Raw genomic sequence first — 11,754 nt, 5'->3', positions numbered from 1 at the left:
CAAAGGGACTTTTGGCTTGTTACTAGATTAAATTCAAGGCAAATCAAGTTTCTGCTACAATGCATTGCATTTTTAACATTCTATTTTAGGTTAATATCCATGTCTAAATAGCGCTTTTTGGATGTTTTAATCTAATTCACTAACTTCTTATTATTGTATCATCAAGAAAAATAGTTTTTGAATATCTCATAGCAGTGTGATGGAATTTCCCAATCTAGTCATTTGCTGTTTAAACCATTCAATGATGCCCCATCCAATGAATGCTCATGCATTATCCAGCCACCTTTCACCCTTATTGAACCAGAATTCGAACATAACTTAGCATCCTCCTTGAATCAATTTCTCACCAGTAATCATATCCTCAACTGGGTATGACTTCGTTTCTCCGTCCCACGTCCCCAAACCAGTCGTTCTCGCAGTTTTCTTGGCACTCAATCTCGTCAACTTGGTAAAAACATAAACCATTCTTTTCGTACTAGCCCTTTTTCTGCTATCATCATAGAATTGCCAACGAACATCATTATCCCCCAAAACATCCCATGGTTCTGCACCGTCACCGTAAAGTATCTTCTCCTTGACATGGTCTGTTTCATCAAGTTGGTTTGTAACCTTCAGCCAAAGTAGAGAGATGAGTTCTTTCTCACTGGGTCTAAAACGAAACCCTATGGGAATGATATCAGCCATTTATGTATCACTATATATGTTTTCTTGTCTTCTGTGAGAGGCGAATAGGCTAGGTAAATTATTGAGGTTAAGGAAAAATTAATAATACTTTTTACCAGAGGAATATATACTTGACGTTGACGTTGGTCGTTCATTGACGTTAGTCAATGAAGTTGACTGTCAAGTCTTAAAATAATATTCCTAAATTGCCCATTGAACTTGTGAACCTTCAAATTCCGGTGTTTGATATAATGAATAGTTTTTAGGGGTTAATTCGACATTGTACCCTTCAATTATAACTGAATTTTCATTTTGATCCTTAAACTTCAAAGTGAGACATTTACATCCCTAAACTGCAGGACCTGTCCCACTTTAATCACTAAAGTTTAAAACATGTTCCATTTTAATCTTTGAAGTATAAAATTAGTCATATTTTAGTCCCTAAAGTATACCCATAAAATCCAGTTCATTTCCTCAAAGATCTTGCTTAAATAGAACACATTTTATAATTTAGGAACTAAACTATCCCATTTAAAGTTTAGGAACTGAAGAGATAATTTAGGTATAGTTAAAGGATGCAAAGTGGAATCAATCCTAGTTTTTGGTTACGATATCCAAAATGGTAGGAAGAATTTTTTTTTTTTTTGTTTCAATGTCTAGTATACAAATAGAATGGATTGAATACAATTAATACGAACTCGACCTAATTATGCTGGATTTATTTATAGAACATACCATGTTTTATTGCTTTCATTTTATTTGTTCTACTATGTTATTGGTTTATTTATGAGAAAAATTTAGTTATTTTTTACTTTCAGAATAATTGGGCATTGGTACTCAAACTTTTCAATTGTACTATCTGATTCATTGTAACGTATAGATTTTTTACATTAAAGTTTTGCATAGGCAAGTACTATAATTAGCAGTGTAAAATATAAATTGCATGAATCAAAACAAATATGATAAATTTTTTATTTTTTAAAATACTCTCATTTTTATGTGAAATTTAAAAAATTTTCCACACAATTCTTCAAAGTCAAAAAATAAAGTATTTAAAAGGATATGTTTGCTAGTAAAATAGAAAAATTTATTTTAACGCAAGAAAAATTATTTATTATAAACATACATTCAATTACTAATTGAGCTCACAAATGTCCTAAGATATGATGAGTTAGTAAAAAAAATAGATTTACGAGGATAAATTAGACGTCCTACTATTTTGAATATTTTGTAATAAAGTTAGAAAGAGTTTTTCCTAGATTTTTTTTTTTGAAATTTTGGGATTTTACAAAAAAAAAAAAAAAAGATAGAACAAGCTATTCAGAGGAAAAGAACTTTCCACTTAAATAATCTATATCAAACTTGGAATGGAATAGACAAATTATAGAAACCCCCTCCCTTTTTAAGCCATCACTATGTACCAAATAATTGCTTATATCTTTCTCAAGCCCTCAAGTAAGCAGCAGATTGACCCTATGATACCAATACAAGGTTTTTGTGTGTTCACAAAAAATAAAAGTAAAAATTGTTGCGATAAAAAAAGCCATCAAAAGGGATGTTGCATTTTATGTGTACAATGGATGGTTGTAGGATTTTTTTGTGATCATGGTGTTATCCCATGTATAGATATTAACCAAAGCAGAACAAATGTGTTGTGTGTGAAAGGGAAGAATATTATATCTTTTGAAATTGCAAGGGACTTTCTTGTAAGCTAGCTTAACCACAAGGGCCTTTTTAGCATTTTACCCTAATATATATAAGGGTGTTTTTGTCATGTCATTTACCCACGTTAGTTTTCATGATTTCTGTCACGTTTTCAATTTAATTCAAATCAGGAGGTGTCGGATTGTATGTTTTGAGACAATAGGGAGCTTTCTGGTATATTTGCTTAATCATAGGTGACTTTTTTGTTTTTAACCCATTATCAAAATCTAAAACCAATTTTTTAAGAAATGATTTCAATAAATATACACCAAAAATTTTACAAATATTTTTCCTATTACTTGCACACACATCAGTACGTGCTTGAACACTAGTATAGTTTATATATGACAAGTAAATATTTTACGTGTTTTTAATGTGTTTTATTAGCTAGTTTTAGTGTGTTTTAACTACTTTTATAGCTAATTAACTAGGATTCTAGCGAAAATATGCATTTTGTGGTTTGGAGTGTGAAAATTGCATTTCTATGAATTTTAAGGGTAAAAATGATGTGCGCAGGGTAAATGTATACAATAGATTATCCACCATCAAGTTTTACACTTATAATTCCTAAATACCCCACATGCAATTTACCGCAAGTATACGAATCGTGAGCGAGTGTAGGGTATTAAGGGTCGATCCCACAGAGAAGATTGTAATTACCGGTGATTTTCAAACTCCTTTATTATCTAGACTACCATAAATATAAAAGTAGTGAAAATTAGCACTAGAAAGCTCCTAGCGATATGGAATTCATTACTACTCTTGCAAGTGAAGTTACTGGTTAAGTGAATGCTATTATTTTGGTTAGTTATGGTGTAATTTCCTGATATATGTGAAACCTACTCTCGTAGTGAATCAACTATACTTGTTACTAAATCATACCTACCCTCGCGGTTATGAGTTAATTACCAGTTCATTTCTTCTATGAAATTACATGAAACAAGTCACTAAAGCCACATAGGTGCACCTCTACTCTCGTGAGTGTACTCCCTAGGTTTATCACTTCTTTGAACTAGTGTTAAATTCCAATTTTCATTGCAAACTTAACACTTTTAGATAATCACAACTAATGGCCGGTTAATCATGATTAGAAAAGCAAAAGTCATAAAAATAACTTGTTCAAAATAATATCACCAAATAACTAAATAAACATCATAAACAAGATATAGAAATTTTATCCATACTCTAGACATGAACTTTAGAAAAACATGAAGAAAAATAAAGCCAAACTTGTATTATAACTAAACATGAAATCAAATACAAAAGAGAAAGTGATAGGAGAGATGTCCATCTTTGCTCCTCCAATATTCATCCAAATGTAGATACAAAATATAAAAAGGAAAACTAGTCTACCTATACTATACTAATAAACCAAGAAAAACTAGTGAAAACTACATTTTTTGTGGAGTTCTTTCTAGCCTTCCAAAGTTATTTTGAATCTTGCAAGTTCATAGTTATATATAGATGAATGCAGTCAGGAAATGAGGCTTAAAACATCCCTTTTACAGCTGCTAATTGATTGTTATACGTTCATCCATAACTGTGAATTATTGAAGGAGAAAACAGGTTGTACCAGTGGAGAACAGTTATTTCTGACCAGAATCTGGCTACTTCAACTGCTATTTTCTTTATGATAACGGCTGAATTGACTCTTGTACAAAACATAGAAGTTATAGTCCTTTGAAATAGCTATCCAATGCTTCATGAATCATCGAAACTGGAGCTTTGTAAACTGAGATATGACCAAAATACTAAAGCCTGGTCAAAGCTTTATTTTTAACTTTGGACAGCAATGTTAAACTCTGGTATTTCGACCTTTTAACTAAGAAAACGGCTAAATTGGACTCTGATATCTCATACCAAATTTAGATACATCTCTTAGCTTCAAATTGGTTTAAAAATCATCTCAATCCAATATTTGTAACTCAAGATATAGCCAAAATAACAACAGCTGCCAAAGCTGGCTTTTTGTTGCATTCTTTTGACCTTAATTGCATTTATTCTTTCACACTTCATATTCTATCTTTATCACTTTAATCCATTGTCAATCATCCAAATATCTTTTCAATGCAGTCCATTTGATGATTGAATCATTAAACCTGTAAAATATGAAATTTTTACCATAAAAATCCATAGAAATGCAATTTTTATGCTTTAACCACAAAATGCATATTTTTATTAGAATCTTAGTTAATTATTTATAAAACTAAATAAAACACACCAAAACTAACCAAAAAAACACACTAAAAATACGTAAAATATATTCTTATCAAATACCCCTACACTTGAACCATTGCTTGTCCTCAAACAATAAGAAATACAAACCAACAATGATTCAGTTTTTGAAAATAAACATATGTGCACCATTCCACTTCATTTTCTCAAAAACAAGGTAAACAACCATTATGCAATCATTCAATTAAACTCAAGTACTCATAATATCAAATAAAGGAAAGCCAATTATACCATCATTATAACAAATTCAAATCAATTTTGCATCCTTACCCAATCTTACAAGTAAGTAACTCATATGATCAATAAAATGCTTCCTAAACTCATGATCATCTTCTTATTCCAATTTAAAGAGGGATTTATTCATATAGTATAACTAAATATTACTTAAGTTGTGAAAGTATCTTTTGACACGAGAATCGATATTTTTAGATGAAAATCACCGGTTACTCAACACGTCACATATTCAAATTGCTTTGCATACTCTTAATTCGAATACCGTTTTACGCGAAAGTCGACATTTGTAGATGAAAACTTGCGGTTACTAAATATAAGAATCATTGGAGTAGAACAAATCTTATTTTCTTTTTTTTTTCTTTTTTTCTTTTCACTTTTTTTCTTCTTCTTCTTTTTTTTTAACAGCAAAGATAATAATAATTTTTTCAAAAGAATAATCATGAGAAGAGCATTGCACTTATTGACCATATTTATCACTTAACTTATAAAATTCAATAAAGAGAAGAAATTTCAATAAATATGCTAAAAAATATACATAATTTTCTCCACTTTACAAGATATACTTTCCTACAATTGCACAAATTATAATCACATAATAGTTATTTCCAAATTAAATGAGAAAAGAAGTTTTCAAATCACATATATTTATCTCAAATATAGAAGGAATTTGAACTACTAATGGTATGAAACTTGTTACTCCTTTGGATAAAATTGAAAAAAATTTAAACTTTTTGGGGTAATTTTGTAATTTTGGAACCAACAAATCAATCACATGCAATGCATATAATCTCAATTTTTCCCCCACACTTAACATGCACATTGTCCTTAATGTGTAAAAAAGGAAACTTAAGATCAAGAAAGTAATACTCCCCTATTATTGTGATGAAATGCGTGAAAATGAAGCTTCACATTCCATTGTCCACTTATCTCCAATGCTTCATGAGTTCCCTTTGTATCCATGAGTGATATAAACCTAAAAATGAAAAATGAGAAACAAAGGCGATAACAAAAGCATTAACAAATCTAGAACGGCGATCCGTAACGCCTATGCCTTTGTCTTTGTGATGTACCTATAGAAAATGCATAATAAACTACTCAAGGTACAAGAGAATAAATGAGGAAAAAAAGAAAAAGAGAATCAAGGAACCTGTATTTTTCTTTAAAAACAACCTTAAAAACGTGACTACAGAAAACGCGCCTATGAACTCGCGTTTTTGAGTCGCGTTTTCTGCTGTAATGATGCAGAATAAAATACGCGACTTCAACAAATACGCGACTTGGAGTCGCGTATTGAAGTCGTGTTTGCTTTGTTATTGGTGTAGAATTGAATACACGACTTATGAATACACAACTTCAAGTCGCGTATTTTTGAGCCGCGTTTTTAATTTCTGCAGTTTTGCTGCAGAAATTTTGTAACTTTCCAAAATTATGACTTTTACCCCAAATGCTCAAAATGCATTCTAGATTATTCTTTTGTCAAAATATTCAATGCACGCACATGTAAAATGATCAAAACATGCATTTTAACCCCATCTAATGAATCAAAAACAACAATTACTCAAATCGAGGGGTTGAGTTCCTTGATCAAATTTCACCTTTTTCATCTCATTTGGTCACTTTTGCGTCCATTTCCAATACCTACAAAAGAAAAATAACAAAATAACTCAACCACATAATTTAAACATAAAATCACACCAAATTAACATAAAGTACTAAAACATTGTGTTACCTCTCAACAAGCACTTTTATTTATAATCGTTGGCTCGACTATTGAACCTTATTTTTCAAGGAGGATTTGTTAATGAATAATCCACCATTTTTTGTCGTGTTGGATCATTAAAAGGTGACTTTGTGACAAAAACCACATAATCGAATGATAAAAGAGATGAAAGTGACTTACCTATATCAAGTGATTCATAGATATTATCTTGAACATGCACCACTTGAGTATTCACCAAAGGAGTTGCCATAAAGGTTTCTTGGACAACAATACCTTTATAACCTAGACCTTCAACACACTCCCCAAGAGGGGTGAAAAATGAGTCATTAAACCTCGCCTCTTGAGATTCAACGTTTGTTCCAAAGGTACTATCATGTGAAATGGATATTTACTCATTGAAACTCGAATTAGGTTCATCATTTTGCTCAAAATATAATCCATTTTCACTTGCAACATGCTCACCATTCATGTTAGGGTCAATTTGCATATCATTAGAAGAAATAACTTCACACAAAATATGTAATTGTTCTTGTATTCTACCAAAGTGAGAAGTTAATTCATCTAACCTTTCTTCAACCCTATCAAAACGATCGGAAGTTGTATTTGCTAGCTTTTCTATAGCTAACTCCCAAGATGGCTTAGATTCAAAGTGGACACATTCGGGTGGACAATCATAAAAATATGGAGAATCACAATAAGTACATTGATTATCCAAATCATAAGTATAAGAATTGTTCCTATGAGAACCATATTGATCAAGATAAGGACTGCAATGCCCAAATTCATTATAATAATCCACATTTTGTGTTTGGTTACATATATAAGTAGCATGATAACCTCCACACAAGTCACAAATCATATGATAAGAATTAAAAGCATCAACATTCCTCTTTTACTCAAGCATATTCATAATGGTGCCCATTTGAATTTTTAACTTTATAACATCAAATTTAGCGTTTAAACACCTCAAACCATCTTCAAATGACATCCCTCTATTCAAATGATATCTTTCGGTAATTTCTTGGTTACCTCTATTCAAGAAACTTTGAGCGTAGTAACCATCCATTGTCGATCTTCCACGTCTCATGCATTGCTCCCCCATATATTCTACTCTCCTTGGTCCCCTAAACATATTTTCAAAATAACTCAAAAACACGTTTAGTCAAGAAGAATATGTGACTCTAAACAAATAAAAAAATATATATAAACAAAGACTCACAAAGACACTAAAAACAATACTTAAGACACTAGACACAACAATAACAACAAAAACAAATAAAATTGTCTAAATTAATAACGTTGTTCTTAGAACCGATATTGACAAATCTTTCCCGGCAACGGCACCAAAAACTTGACATGCGTGGGGTAAACGTATACAATAGATCATCCACCATCAAGTTTTATATTTATAAACTTCTAAATACCCCACACACGATTTTTCACAAATATACGAGTCGCGATTGAGTATAGGGTATTAAGGGTCGATCCCACAGGGAAGATTTCAACTACCGATATTTTTCGAACTCCTTTATTATTTAGACTACCATAAATATAAAAGTAGTGAAAATTAGCACTAGAAAGTTCCTAGAGATATGGAATTCATTACAACTCTTGCAAGTGAAATTACCGATTACTTGAATGCTATTATCTTAGTTAGCTATGGCGTAATTTCCTAATGTATATGAAACCTACTCTCGTAATGAATCAACTATATTTGTAACTAAGCCATACCTATTTTTGTGGTTATGAAATTAACAACAAACTCTTTTCTTCTATGAAATTATATGAAACAACTCACTAAAGCCACATAGGTGGAGCTCTACTCTCATGAGTGAACTCCCTAGGTTTATCACTTCCTTGAACTAGTGTTAAATTTCAATTCTCATTGCAAACTTAACATCTTTAGATAATCACAACTAATGGCCGGTTAATCATGATTAGAAAAGCAAAAGTAATAAATAACTTATTCAAAATAATATAATCAAATAACCAAATAAACGTCACTAACAAGATATAGCAAATTCATTTATAACTCTAGACATACACTTTAACAAAACATGAATAAAAACAAATTCAAATTTATATCATAGCTAAACATGAACTTAAATATAAAAGAGAAAGTGATAGGAGAGATGTCACCCTTGTCATATGAGATCAACCTCTCTATCTTTGCTCCTCCAATCTTCATTCAAATCTAACTACAAATACAAGAAGAAAACACAACACTAACTATACTATATTAGTCTAACTAATGAACTAAGGAAACTCTAGTGAAAGCTACATTTTTCGTAAGTTTCTCTAGCCTTCCAAAGTTGTTAAAATGGTCTCCAAAGGCTGCTATTTATAGAAGATTCAAGAGCCAAATGAGTTGTTTCTAGTTGACATTTTTGACTCTTGAAACTCTCAAGAATTGTTTCTCCAACTTTTCACCCTTTTCTTGGTTATATACAATCGGAATTGCTAGTTGTAATTGAATTGGAAAAATTGTGTGAAAGCAAGGCAAGTTGATTAGCAAATTGCAGCAATCACGTGAGAATACGCAACTGGAGAGTACGCGACTACAACCCATGTATTGCCAAGTCGCATTTTCACTTTTATGCATTTGACCTCACTTCAACTGATATTTTCTCAATGATGGAAGCTGAACTGGCTCTTGTACAAAAAAAAAAGTTGTAGTCTTTTGAGTTAGCTCAATGCCTCAATAATCATCCCATTTGGAGTTCTGCGGACCGAGATATGACCAAAATACCAAAGATTCGTCAGAGCTCTGTTTCAGCTTTCGACAACAAAGTTTCACTTCTGTATTTTGGCTTTTTTGACAGGGAAAATAGCTAAACTGGACTTTAATATTTTCATACCAAATATAGATCTATCTCTTAGCTTCAAAATGGTATAAGAATCACCTCAATCCAATACTTGTAACTCAAGATATAGCCAAAATATCACAAGGTGCCAAAGCTGTGAAACTTGCTTCCTTTTGTTCTTGGTTGCATTTTCTCTTTTGCACTTTATATTCTCTTTTTATCACTTTAAACCACCATTAATCATCCAATTATCTCCTCCAATCACTCCATTTGATGATTGAATCATTAAACTACAAAAACATGAAGTTTTTTTATAAGAATATATTTTACGTATTTTTAGTGTGCTTTATTGGTTAGTTTTATAAATAATTAACTAAGATTCTAGTGAAAATATGCATTTGATTGTTAAAGTATGAAAATTGCATTTCGATGGATTTTTATGGTAAAAATTTCATATTTTATAGGTTTAATGATTCAATCATCAAATGGACTGCATTGAGAAGATATTTGGATGATTGACGATGAATTAAAGAGATAAAAATAGAATATGAAGTGTGAAAGAATAAATGCAATTAAGGTCAAAAGAATGCAACAAAAACCCAGTTTTGGCAGCTATTGGTATTTTGGCTATATCTTGAGCTACAAACATTGGATTGGGATGATGCTTAAACCAATTTGAAACTAAGAGACGTATCTAAATTTGGTGTGAAGGTATCAGAGTCCAATTTAGCCATTTTCTTAGTCAAAAGGTCGAAATACCTGAGTTTAACACTGCTGTCCAAAGTTGAAAATAGAGCTCTGACTAAGCTTTGGTATTTTGGTCATATCTCAGTCTACAAAGCTCTGATTTGGATGATTGTTGAAACATTGGACAACTATTTCAAAGTACTACAACTTCTATGTTTTGCACAAGAACCAATTCAGCCGCAATCATAGAAAAAATAGCAGTTGAAGTAGCCAAATTCTGGTCAGAAATAATTGTTTTTCAATAATTACTACGTGCAACGGATGGTTACTACATGCAAAACTCTTTAAATAGCGGTAACCAAGAAATTACAGAAGGTATGTCGTTTGAAAATGATTTAATGAATTTAAAGACTAAACTTGAGATTATAATGTTACAAGCTCAAATGGACACTATTATGCATGAAATTGAGCAAAAGATGAATGTTAATACTTTTAATTCTTATCATATGATTTGTGACTTGTGTGGAGGTTATCATGTTACTCATACATGTAGACAAGCATAAAATGTAGATTATTATGGTGAATTTGGGCATTATAATTCTTATTTTGATCAATGCAACCCTAATTAGGGAAATTCTTATACTTATAGTTGGGATAATCAATGTACTTATAGTGATTTTTCATGTTTTTATGATTACCAACCCAAAGGTATCCAATATGACTTAAAACAATCTTGGGAATTGGCAATAGAAAGGTTAGCTAATGCATCTTCACATTTAGAATTAGAAAGTGAACAATTAGCTAACGATTCTAAGCTATCTTGGGAATTAGCTATAGAAAAACTAGTTAATGCAACCTTCGACCATTTTGATAGGGTTGAGGAAAGAGTAGATGAATTAATTTCTCATTTTGGTAGAATACAAGAACAATTACATGTTTTGTGTGAAGTTATTTCTTCTAATGATATGCAAGTTGACCCTAGCATGAACGGTGAGCATGTATGCAAGTGAAAATGGATTGCATTTTGATGAAAATGCTGAATCTCAACTATGTTTTAATAAGAAAATATTCATTTCACATGATAGTACCTTTGGAGCTAATCTTGAATCTCAAGAGATGAGCCTTAACGACTCATTTTTCATCTCTCTTGAGGAATATATTGAGAGTATAGGTTTTAAAACTATTGTTGCACAAGAAAACCATGTGGATATTCCTTTTGGTGAGTTTTCAAATGATACACATTCAAGGTAATATCTCCGACTCACTTGAAATTGGTAAACCACTTCCATCTCTCTTATCATTAGAACATGTGGCTTTTGCTATTAAGCTACCTTTTAATGATCCACCACATCCTTTAATGGTGGATTATTCATTAACCAAACTTTCTTGAAAAATGAGGTAAAATAGTCAAGCTAATGACTATAAAAAAGCGCTTGTTGGGAGGTAACCCAATGTTTGTTTAAGTTTATGTTATTTTGGTGTGATGTTATGTTTAAGTTGTTTTGTTGTTTTTTATTTGTAGGTATTAGAAATAGAAACAAAAGTGACCAAATAAAGAGAAAAATGTGAAATTTGATTAAAGAACTTAACCCCTCAATTTGAGTAAATGTTATTTTTGATTCATTAGAAAGGGGTAAAATGCATGTTTTGATCCTTTTACATGTGTGTGCTTTGCTTATTTAGACAAAAGAACAATCTAGGATGCAT

The sequence above is a fragment of the Coffea arabica genome, chromosome 9c, assembly GCF_036785885.1.
Source record: "Coffea arabica cultivar ET-39 chromosome 9c, Coffea Arabica ET-39 HiFi, whole genome shotgun sequence".
NCBI lineage: Eukaryota > Viridiplantae > Streptophyta > Magnoliopsida > Gentianales > Rubiaceae > Coffea > Coffea arabica.
This window is presented reverse-complemented; position numbering follows the sequence as displayed.